This window comes from Protopterus annectens, chromosome 6.part0, assembly GCF_019279795.1.
Source record: "Protopterus annectens isolate FY-2018-M chromosome 6.part0, PAN1.0, whole genome shotgun sequence".
Lineage (NCBI taxonomy): Eukaryota > Metazoa > Chordata > Ceratodontiformes > Protopteridae > Protopterus > Protopterus annectens.
Window position 1 is genome coordinate 1,512,167,653 of NC_056737.1, and position 7,031 is coordinate 1,512,174,683.

Sequence of the window (7,031 nt, forward strand, 5' to 3'; positions counted from 1 at the left end):
TTCTTGTTTAAATGATGAATCAGTATGCAAAGAATTTACAAATGATAGAATTATGGCACTTCACCATTCCACAGGTGGAATATTTATGCTGCCTGTCTCCTTATCACAGAAGGATAGTGACAGTAGGTTATTCTTCTACTTCTTTCGGCTTTTCCCGGTTAGAGGTCAGCACAGCGGATCACCTGTCCGCTCATGATTGGCAGTGGAGTTTTAAGGTGTCATGTTGCCAGCCTGGTGCCCAACCTTCCACAGAAGGCACACACACGCATGCACTCATGCCTAGGGCCAATTTAGAGTGTCCAATCCACCTGCAGCATGTCTTTGGGATGTTGGAGGAAACCAGAGCACCCTGAGGAAACCCATGCAACCACAGGGAGAACATGCAGACTCCGCACAGAAGGCACCCCAAACTCAAATTCAATACACAACTCTGTTATGGACTTTGCTGTGATAACATATCAGATAGACTTGTTTATTTGAAGAGAGACTCATTTAAATTAAATATACTTTTACCAAAGAGAGGCATTTTATGGCACAATATGACAGAACAATAAGACTGCCTTGCTAATTCTTAAAACTGCAATGAAAAATTAACATATTTTAGGGATGCTTTTACATCTGGAAAGGCAATGCTTATTGTTAGTTGCCTGCCAGCTAACTGACAAGTTTCCAAGTTTGTTAAATTGTAGCACTAATAAAAATGTTCTGTTCTTCCACGAGGTAAGATCAGAAGTGATCATGAAATTAATACTGCAGAAAACATCTTTGCTATCTTCATACTATGTATGAAGTGGCACATAATATCTAGAAAACAACTGTTGTCTGATCTATTTGAGAAGGAAGGTCAGTAATGTGACTGCACATACATTGGTGAACATTAAAATATAACTTGCACCACTCAGAATCATGACACTTCAGAACATAATGATCTTGGACATTGTTTTAGGTTCATAGGTTCATAGGTTGGTACTAGGCTATCAGCCCTAAGGCCTATGCAAGCCTAGCCATAACAATTCCCTGGAAATTTCTTCCCACAATATTTACTTCACTGCGCCCCTGTCTAGCAGGGCAACTGACATGATCCCCGGGGTGAATTTCCTATCTCCCATCCAATCATCAAGGTTTCTTTTGAAGACGGCCAATGAGGCGCTCTGCTTGACATGTAGGGGCAGTCTATTCCAGAGTATGGGGAGTCTCTGGGTCAGGAACCTATCCCTCCAGCATGTTTTGTTCATTGTGATGATAAGGTTTAGATCCCTGGAGCGTGTGGCTCTGAGGGATTGGGATTTCTTTAAGTGGAGCATGTCCAACAGCTCAGGGTTTGACATGGCCTTGTATGTTAAGCAGAGATCGCCTCTGAGTAGATGATATGCCACAGAGTATAGCTGGAGTTTTTTTAGACGGTCAACATATGGCATCTGCTTTAGGCCTGTGATTCTTTTAGTGAGGTATTTCTGTGGCCTTTCCAGCTGTTGCAGATGTCTTGTGAGGTACATACCAAATGGGGCATTATACTCTATAATGGGTCTAATGAGGGATGAGTACAGTGGGACAATGACGTCCTTTTTTCTGGATGAAAAGCCCTTAGTGATGAGGTGTGCCACATAGAAGGATTTCCTGACTGTTGTGGTGATGTGGTTATCGAAAGTGAGACCACTGTCCACTTGTGTCCCTAAGTCTCTCATCACACTTTCGATGTTTAGTGTCCTGCCACCTATGTGGTAGTTCATGGGTACATGTTTTTTTCCAAAGGGGATAACTATACATTTCTTGGCATTAAGCTTGAGCCCATGGCTCTGGCACCAGGCATCTGTTTCTGTAAGACCCTTTTGTAGAATATCCACATCATTTGGGGATTCAATAATGGCTCCCAGATTGCAGTCATCTGCAAACTTTGTTAGCCAGAGTCCCTTAGTGTTGGCCTGTACTTCAGAGAAGTAGATGCCAAACAAAAGTGGTCCCAGGACTGAACCCTGAGGTACTCCACTTGTCACTTGTCTGGAGCTAGATTTGGAATCGTTTACTTTTACAGTCTGGGTTCTGTCAGTAAGCCAGTTGGCAACCCATCGAGTGACATAGGGATTTATGCCCAGCTTAGTTAGTTTATCTATGATTCCAGAGTGGGAGGATGGTGTCGAAGGCCTTGGCGAGGTCCAGATAGGCTGTGTGGACCACCTTACCCTCATCCACAGCTCTGGAGACCGATTCGAAGAAGTCAATCAGATTCATGAGACAAGATCGTCCCTTCACAAACCCAAACTGGGTGGGGTCCAGTGTTTGAAGGTTGCCAATGTCTTTGTTTATATGTTCCATGATAATGCGTTCCATGCCCTTGAGATCAGGCTTGTCAGACTGATGGGATGGTAGTTCCCGGGATCCAAGATGGATCCTCCCTTGTGGAGCGGGATAACTGTAGCTGTGCGCCACTCAGTGGGCACGAAGCCTGAGGTGAGGCTATGATTAAACATGACACTTAGGTGGGGTGCCAGTTCATTTTGTAGTTCATGTAGTACACAGCCTGGGATGTCATCTGGTACCATGGATGCTGTATTCTTAGCTTTGGAGAGTGTTGTTTCTACCTGTGTGGCTGTGATTATCGGAATTTGGCAATCTTTTGGTATTGAGATGGGCCCTTTAGGGGGTGAGAGGGGGTGAAGTTGGCACTAAATCGATCTGCCAAGATATTGGCAATATCCTTGGGATCAGTATATTTAATGCCATTCTGTTGTAGCTCAGACAGATCTGAGCATTGCCATTTAGATTCTTGACATAACTAAAGAATGCCTTGTGGTTGTCTTTGGAATCTTTGGCAATTTTATTTTCGTAACTAGCTTTTGAGGATTTTATGAGGGATCTCAGCTTCTTACTGAGGCTGGTGAGGGAGTTTTTTGCATCCTGGGATTTTCCTCTTTTCTGCAACAGTTTCTTCCTTCTGTTGTATAGTTTGTTTATAGCAGGGGACCACCAGATTGGCTTCCTTTTTTTGGAGAAGAGCATCTTGGTTCTATTAGGGATGGCACGATTTATGCACGAGTGGATGTGCTCGTACAGTGCCTTAGTGTAGGATTCTGCAGTCGAACTTCCAGATCCCATCTGTGTGGGTGTTGTGAAGTTTGTCACTTCTGACTTCAGTAGCATGAAGTTGGCTTTGGAGAAGTTTTTTAAGGAGGTTTCCTTACTGGAGGGTGGGGGTGGAATGTGGATGTCAAGGGTGATTTGCTTATGGTCAGACCTGACCAATGAGGGGGTGACCACTGGTGTGGAGCATCTATCTCCCATGTTGGTAATGACCATGTCTAGGATATTGGAGCCCCTGGTGGGACAATGGATTAGCTGATCCAGGGCATTGGAATTTATGAATTCCAAGAACCGTTGGGAAAAGGAGTTGGTACCCGAGTAGTTTTCCCAATTAATGGCAGGGTAGTTGAAATCACCCAGTATTAGGGTGTTTGGTTGTATCTTAATATTTTCCAGTATGTTTAGGAAGGTGTAGTGAGAATCTTGGGGTATGGTGGGGATCTGTAGCAAGCTACAATTTGGATTGCAGTCTTACCTAGTGTTAGTTGCACCTGGAGAATTTCAGATGCATTGTGTTGGGCAACTAGCCTGGAGGTGTGAATATCCTTGGTGAATATGAACACTCCTCCACCTTTAGTGTTTCGGTCTTGGTTTTGTGGCCGAAAAGTGTGGTAAGAATTGTAGCCTGGTATTGTAGGGGTGCTCTCTGGAGCCTTGAACCAGGTCTCAGTCACTGCACAGATATCGATGTTCTCCATTTTTAGGAGTGCCTCGAGAGAGTGCATTTTGAGGTTTAGACTTCTAGCATTGAGTAGCATTACCTTCAGATTTTGCATGCTTGTATCTGTTACGGTGGTGGTTTTATCCTTTGAACCTTGCCTAAAAAAGGCACTATAGGGGTGGCAAGAGCTTTTACCAAGTAATGGAGGGACAAGTGGTTGTGGTCTACCCAAATGCACCAAAATAAATGCAGGCACTTTGCTGTCTTGGCTTGGAACCCTTGGAACAGCAGTGTTGCACATAATCTTGTTTATATTAAGTTATATAACAGAAGTTATATAATAGGACTTTATATGGTATTTTACTAAGTAAACTGTGAATGCTGCTTGAGCTGTATGGTAGATGAGATGCAGAAGTTGTGTACAAAGTATAAGACAGTACAGAATTGTTTATCAGCTGAATGCGAAATGAGACGACAACATGAGAAGGAAAAACCTGGAAATGACAGACTGATGAAAAGTATTATCAGTCTTTGTATGTCAGTTTTAAAGAATACATAAAAAGGGGAAAGCTGAAGAAACAGCATCAAGTTACAAATCCTAAACCTGCTGGTTGAAGTAACGCAATCAATAAGAAACATATTGTGAAAAAATAGATTTATATTGTAAGTGAATGCACGAAAAGAGCAAGATAGCATGAATTGCTAGTATTCTAATAAAGCAGTAAAGAAATTTGAAAGCATCTGAAATAACCATGACTACGAGTGTCATATTTTAACCATTTTAAATAAATTCACTGTATGACATACAATGCTATTAAATACTTCACTACACTGATAAACTACATCATATACACAAGACTGTATTTTTTAACTTAAAAAATGAAAGCCAGTCATTATCAAATTGTAGGTGAACTAATATATTTCTAAGCTAGATTTTGCCATAGAAACTAGATCATCCTTGAACTTGACATAAATATGTGCTTAGACATATGAAAACAGAATGAGACAGTATTCTGTCTGTATTGTTGTAGATAGTTGTGCAATATAACCACCCTCACAAAGGTCAGTTTAACAGAATTCTTAAAGAAAAATTAAGACTGTAGTGCTCAAATGCTTACTTGAAGGGAAAAAGAAAAAAAAATATATATATATATACATACATACGTACACACACACACACACACACATATATATATATATATATATATATATATATATATATATATATACATATGTCGTGTAGGGTCTATATTAGAACACCGAACATTTAAAATGCCGAGTGTTCTAATATCAACCCATTTTCAGCGAACGCTAAAAATATTGAAGAAGTAGATAACCGAATTCTTTCCTAGGAAAAGAATTCAGTTATCCGTTTCTGTTGCTTTGGTATTTTCAGTGCTCTGTTGGAAAGTTACGGGTTGGGTTCAGGTAAGTGTGCGATTGAGTGCAGGTTAGGTATGTGCGCGATTGTGTGGACATGAGGGTTAGGTGAGTTAGGGTTAGGGCACTAGTTAGGTATGTGTGCGATTGTGTGGATATGAGGGTTAGGGTGGGTTAGGTGAGTTAGGGTTAGGGCGTGGGTGAGGTGAGTGTGCGATAGTGACGGACCTTAGGGTTAGGGTTTGGGTTAAGGTAAATGGATAGTTAGAGGTGTGTGTATAGTTTAGTGTAGGGTTAGGTGTAAGATTTTAGGTGTATGTGTGTGGATTGCTGTTTGTTTGGTGTGCTTGTGTTGTGTGTATGTGTTTTGGAACAGCAAATTTTTTCCTAGTTCAATGTTTGGTATTTTCGATTGGTAGGGATCGATATTAGAACACTCAACTTTTTGAATGTTCGGTGCTCTAATACAGACCCATCGTCTACTAGTATTTACTTTATGTAAAATCATGCAGCTGTTATGTTTTATGACTAATATTCACACCTTTATTACAGTATGCATTAAAATACTTTTTACTGCATACAAATAAAATATGTATCGGCTACTGAGACTAGACAGTAATATGTGAATAATATATGTACATCTATTCCTTGTAAATGAATATCACATTCTTCTTCGAAAGATAGTCAAACGCATTTCAAATATATTACGTAACAATATCCAATTATACATTTAAAACAAATTGCTTATCAATATCTGTATGTATACTGAAAGGTTCCCTCATCACTTAAATTAATGTCAGTATGGAGTAAGGCTAGTCTATCCTGTTACTAAGGTAAGATATAAAAAGCCACGTTCATTTCATGTTTTAATATTTGTAACATCCATTCTTTTTATGTGAGTATTAATGCAGTCATGTTGAGACAGGTGTATTAATAAGGCATAATCCAGGGACTGTAAAATGGAATCATGGTGCATATTTATAACAAATACATGAAAGCTGTAATTGTATTTTGTCAGAGAACTCCATGGCCTTGAAGAAAAAGCCTATTGTCTAGCATGAAGCTGTGATGAATGTGTCCTACACATTTTTGTCAGAAATGGTTTTGTTTAGACAGAAAAGAAATGTAAGATCAGCTAAACTTGCTGAAAAAAAAGTGAAATTAGAATTTTATCTTTGATCAATGGGATAATTCAAAACATGTTTTTTTTTTCAGAAATTATGACTACAGCAGAAAAAAATCTGCCCATGTATGATATCCTTTTAATTTTGTCTATATAAAGATTGCTTTAGAGGGTTAGTTGTATTATCCCATTTTGCTTCTATATCCTGTGTCAGTTTAGAGTCAAACTGACTCTGCACTTCCTTTGCAAAGGATATAATAAGTGTTTGCTGTAAGCGCCCGGGTTTTGGCCACTTGAAGACCACTGTCTCACAGTTGAAGACTCTGGGGTCTTTCAGGTTGCACGAGCTACTGATCCTATTCAAACTTGACAACTTGTTCAGGTGAGATGAGGCAGCCCTGTGGACATTGAAGCTGTCACAGGTAACCAGCACACAGCAGCCAAGTTCAAGCAAGGTAAGTGTGGCAGCTGTGGAGAGGGAATTGGAGGAGGTAGGAGTGTAGATTAGTGTTTGAAGCTGTTATTGGGAATGAGAGTTTGATTTAAGGTTAGGGAATGACAGAGCAGTTTAGAGTTAGGGAATGACTGAGGACCTTACATTTAGGAAGGGGGAAATGAGAGTTTTGTTTTTGGAAGAAGGGGAGTTTTAGGGTTAGGAAGTAGTAGCAGAGTTTAGAGTTAGGGAGCAGAAGATGAGTTTTTGTGTTATTGAGTGATCAGGGACTTTGGGTTTAGGGAAGAGGGAGTAGAGTTTTAGGTTTAGGGAGCAATCTGAGACTTTAGGGTTAG